Here is a 5,925-nt window from a genome sequence, read left to right on the forward strand (position 1 = left end):
ACTATGCAACTGCAAGTCTGTTCCTGTTATCAGAGTCCATATTACGAGATGTAATGGGAAAGATGGCGCTACTCACCAATACTTGTCTTCCATAACGCCTTGAGCTGCACTCGCAGCCACTGTGTACCAGGTGTAATTTTCTTGACTTCACCCTTTGCACCATACATTTGACAGGGTTTTTATTTCGCTAATTTTCCCAATTTGTGTGCTATTTGCCAATTTAACAAAATTATTAACAATATTATCTTTGATCCCTACATTCCTGATTTCTCCATCCATTGCTGCACTCCACAATCACAAATTTAATTGCTCTTGAAATTGCCGGGAATTTGCGACTCACAAAAACAAAGTGGACTGGCTACATATATGACATATGCAGTACTCTTTCCATGCTTTTTCAGTGAAGATAAGAATATGAATGTATGAGTGCATTTTCAGCTGTCACTGTGCAATAACATTACCTGGTAGACTGATCTTTCTTGCGAGAAGATAATGCGACTCTCTGCCTTTCTAGGGCATATTGAACACAAACCAAAAAGAACCAGATTTGGTTTGGCTGATTTATACTGAAAGCTCATGTGAAGTGACTTTCTAGTTATGACATCTTGTACGTCTTTCTGCGCCAATGTAATTTTTGTATGGAATTATTCGTCAGAGACAGCTTTGCCTTTTCACTCATGATGGATTGAACTCAAATCACTCTCTTGTGGCAGTTCAAACTTGATAAAACTAGAAACTCAGGCTGTCTTTACGAATGATTAATGCACGCAAACATATTTTTCAATTAATGAATATGATAGTTTATGCTCGACTGTATAATTATGTATGCATATGAATATACATCTGAAGTTTGGGATGCCCGAAAAAGATGTGTATGGTGACCCTCGAAAAAAAGAAGCAAAAATAACAATCCATTTTGAATCTTAGTTGCCCACTTGGACCACCAAATATACATTTTGTGGCCCAACGCAAATCTTTAGTCCCCGGACCACCGGGTCATTGCTACATATTATTCTTTATATTATGGAATATACATACCTGGGGCTTTCAACATAATGGTTGGCCATTTGGAAATTGGGGAGAAATGGCCATGAATAGGTTGATATTGTGTCCTGTGATGAGGAGTGTACAACAGTACTATTAGCAGTGGACTACAGTACACATTATTCAATGTACCATTGCCTTATCTATGTACCCTTGGTATAATATATCTATCTATCTATATGCTCAGGTATATATTTGTATAAAGAATAATAATTTACTATGTCTTCTGATTGTGTAACTGTAACAGTCTCATCTTGTTCAAATATCTAATGCGATTTGAATAGTTGTATCTTCAATTTTATGTTGTGTAGATTGCTGGCTTAAGAATAAGCACATATCAGGTATCAGCCATGCATCAATCAATTGAGGCTCTCTATAAAGCACTCCATAACATGTGAACCATTCATTCCTAATTATGTATCGAGCCTTTTTTTCATTGAAAGGGTCATTTGTCATAAATTTGAATGACTGACATGCAAGTGATTCCAGCCTAGAAGTAGTGCCGATGTCTAACAGCAGTTAATATATTTTGGGAGATGACAAATATTTGAAGATGATTTGTCATATATTTCTGTATTGTTAAATGTCTGGTCACTGAAGGATCGCAGTGATCCAATATGGACATTTCAAGGTGTCATTAATATGTAGGAATCAGTGTTATGATTTGCAACTTGGGATTCATTACATGACTTTTGTGTGTATATCTGTAATGCATCTGTTTCAAGTCACAAAAAGAGGAACTTCCTAATTTTTTTACACAAAGTTACACATTTTACCAAACATGAAAGGCACCTCAAGGTCAAAGGTCACAGGCAGAGGTCAATGAACTTTAGGGCCCGATGTTAAGTTCTTAGAGCGCGTTTCATTTGTGGCTCGTAATTTTTGATTAATCTGTCTGTTTGTGACCAAACTTAGCTGGTAGATGTCCCTTGGGAAGTTGAAGGTTACCACATGGTCAAAGGTCACAGACAGGGGTCAACGAACTTTTAGGGCCCAATGTTAAGTTTTTATGGCGTGTTTTGATTATGGCTTATAACTTTTGATCCCTTTGTCTATTTGTGACCAAACTTAGATGGTAGATGTCCCTTGGGGAGGTGAAGGTCATCACAAAGTCAAAGGTCACATACAGGGGTCAACAAACTTTTAGAGCCCAATGTTAAGTTTTTATGGTGCGTTTCGATTGTGGCGCATAACTTTTGATCCCTATGTCCATTTGTGACCAAACTTGGATGGTAGATGTCCCTTGGGAAGGTGAAGGTCATCACAAGGTCAAAGGTCACAGACAGGGGTCAATGAACTTTTAGGGCCCAATGTTAAATTTTTAGGGCGCGTTTCGATTGTAGCTCATAACTTTTTATCCCTATGTCCATTTGTGACCAAACTTGGATGGTAGATGTCCCTTGGGAAGGTGAAGGTCATCACAAGGTCAAAGGTCACATACAGGGGTTAACGAACTTTTAGGGCCCAATGTTAAGTTTTTATGGCGCGTTTCTATTATGGGTCATAACTTTTGATCCAAAACTCCATTTGTGACCAAACTTGGATGGTAGATGTCCCTTGGGGAGGTGAAGGTCATCACATGGTCAAAGGTCACAGAAAGGGGTCAATGAACTTTTAGGGCCCAATGTTAAGTTTTTAGGGTGCGTTTCGATTGTGGCGCATAACTTTTGATCCCTATGTCCGTTTGTGACCAAACTTGGACTGTAGATGTGCCTTGGGGAGGTGAAGGTCATCACAAGGTCAAAGGTCACAGAAAGGGGTCAACAAATTTTTAAGGGCCCATTAAGTTTTTATGGCGCGTTTCGATTATGGCTCATAACTTTTGATCCCTTTGTCCGTTTGTGACCAAACTTGGATGGTAAATGTCCCTTGGGGAGTTGAAGGTCACCACAAGGTCAAATGTCATAGGCGGGTCAATGAACTTCTGGGAGTTAGAAAAATATTGATTTCTTGTACGCGAATGGGCGAGACACAATTTGGCACTTGCCTTGTTCAGTACCAGATCATTCCTGTGTTGTGAATCTTGTGAAGTGAAATCTGGTGTAACCAGGAATTGTTTCATAAAATGTCAGCTATTTTCTGATGGTATGGCAATGAAAGGTTGCAATTACTCATTTCTGTATGAATGACCACTGTATTAAAAGTATTGTTATATTTCATTTTTGTGATGGATAAATCTGGAATATTCTTCAACATTCGTGCCATTTATCGTGAGTCTAATGCACATTGGAAGGCAACTCTTTTTCCTTTCATGATTCACTGAGAATTTGTTTATTCCAAGCAAAATGAAATTCCACTCAGTTCAAGTTTTAATCTCTATTTTTTTTTCATTGTGAATGAAGTCAAATCAAACTGAAACAGTTGCAAGAAAATATGATTCAGCTCAGACAAAATAGAGAAGTACTAATTTTTTATAAATTAGAGCAAAAAAATACACATTTCACAAAGATGATATTCATTGCAAATGCATGCAAATTTCACAAAAATTAAATTAAATTTAATCTATCAAATCATACCTGACTAGTCTTCCATAAACCTACAAACAATTTTCACATCCTCTTTTGAAATTGATGCGCAAAGAGTTTATATCCTCTGCATCAACTCTTCTAGAATTGTGATACCAAAGTAAATATGTATTTATAGTGCAATGGTTGTAATTACTATTTTCAGTTGAAAAATATAATTGACTATGTAAATGTAAATTCATATTCTTGACAATCAAACGGAAAGTCTGTAAGGTCAATACATTGTTGCCTTGTTCAATTTGCATACTTTGTGTGATTCTGATCTACAATTATCACACTATTTGTTGAGATGTTGTTGAAACATGGGATTTGACTCGTGCAGAAGTATAGTTGAATACATCAGTGAGTGACAGTCGCATGAATCTAGTTTAGTTTTGAGGAAGACCGTAAATCTTCCAGAAGTGGTTTTGTAAGGAATTCTTTAACTTCTGCAATATCTGTCCACAAACAGGGCTCAATGACCAATGAGGAAATCAATAGCATGTCACTAAGTGGTACAAGTTGTGATGAGACATAAAATTGATGGCTTAATATGTTTAATAAATACATTATGATGAGATGAACTTTTATTGCAGTGCTTAGTGTGGGGTCTTTTCCATTTTTATGAAATAGATAGAAAATTAACTTTTCATTGTCTAAGTAAATGAATGCACATTGTTTGTTTTTTCCCTTCAAATTTCTGTACGAAAATGGGGAGCGCCATTCCCACTACAAATGACAAATCACTGGTGCGTTTTTTTTATGCCTCTGCATTGAAGAGTGGCGGAATCATTACCAAATATGATATTTGGTTGTCTGTCCGTCTGTCTGTCCCATATCTCCATTATGTGATGTCTACTACACTACAAGATAATGATAATAATAATAATAATAATACAGGGTACTATAATGCGCCAATTCCACATAACTAACGTGCTCAAGGCGCGGTAGAAGAAGTGAGTTATGAAATACAAAAATCCTTACACAAACATGCACATGAAAATGAATGACACAATAATGATGATGAAGGAAAAAAAAATCATAATATACAATTCTACTGGAAAACGGTTATGAACAAATGAGTCTTGAGGGCAACTGTAAAGATTGTACAAGGATAGACAAAAACAAAAAAGAGCAGTGCTGTGGACAACCAAGGGACTACGTCTACTCTTTCTAATGATCACGCTTTTCATCTCTGTATATGTTTTGAATATCAACATTTCCATTTTAAGAAGCATAAAAAAAGGACAATTTTGCTGAATTTGAGACAAGAACAGTTGGGTACAGGACACACTGGAAAAGTTGCGTGATGAGGTATTGGCACTGCAGTTTAATGAAGCTGTCATTGTCTTGTCATGAAGAAAAAAAAAATCTAGGAAGGAAGCCTAAGAAAATTAGTGCAAAAAAGGGGAAGCCTCCTACAGAAAAAAAAAAATCCTCTTACCTCGGGCCTGTAAGACCTCGATCCCAATATTAAAGTGAGGCACCACCCCCCCCCCCCCCCCCCCCCATTCAATTTGACCATTCAGAAAAAGACTTTAATGATTAGACTGAAGGATAGATGTTTGAGTGAAATCTGACACAGGATCAGGTTTCATCAAAATGAGATCAACCACAACTGCATCTGCCAATTCCATGAGGTGATCATATTTTGTCGTTCAGATGTCTTCAGATAACCGGTACATTGCTTTTCACTACTTTTCTCTCTAAATTTGAATTTGAATGGGAGAAAGTATCAAAGACAATTTATTTTTGTGATCATTTTGAATATTGTTCTTTTGCTTGAAGAGCATGCTTGAGCTGCCTAATCATTGGCAAGAAAGACTTAACTGTAAAACCAGAAATTTTTGTGTGCTTTTTAATTTCGCAAACTTCACAAAAGCCAAAATTCCCCAAATTAAAGTCGACATTGCACTATAAAGCACTGGATGCCAGTGGCAACTCGCAAAAATTTCATGCTGTAAAAAAGGCCATCAGCTCCAATTCGTGAAAATTTCATGCAACATGTATTTCTTGCTGTACACTACGTTATTCTACGTGTATTATCATGTATGACCAGGGCCCCGTTGCTAGAAACTTTGCGTTTAAACGCAACTTGCAACTGATTGTCACTGGCCAATCAAAATCATTGTTGCATGCATGTCTTCTTAATAGGGCAGACCCTGAGCCAATCAGAATGGTTGTTTTAAAATTAGCAATTATTTGCAATTGATTGCAACTTTCTTGCAATGGGGCCCAGATAGATAGTTGTGAAGGCATGACATCATCAATTCATTTAGTTTGCACATGTAATTGTGACTAACATCCCTATTTTATGAAAGCATGAGGAAATATTTAGCTTCTGGAACTGCCTTATTGGTTCTGATTGTAGTGAAAC

Source organism: Diadema antillarum, unplaced genomic scaffold (assembly GCF_040938485.1).
Source record: "Diadema antillarum isolate AM-2024a unplaced genomic scaffold, OU_Dant_1.0 seq00002153_RagTag, whole genome shotgun sequence".
In the NCBI taxonomy this organism is placed as follows: domain Eukaryota; kingdom Metazoa; phylum Echinodermata; class Echinoidea; order Diadematoida; family Diadematidae; genus Diadema; species Diadema antillarum.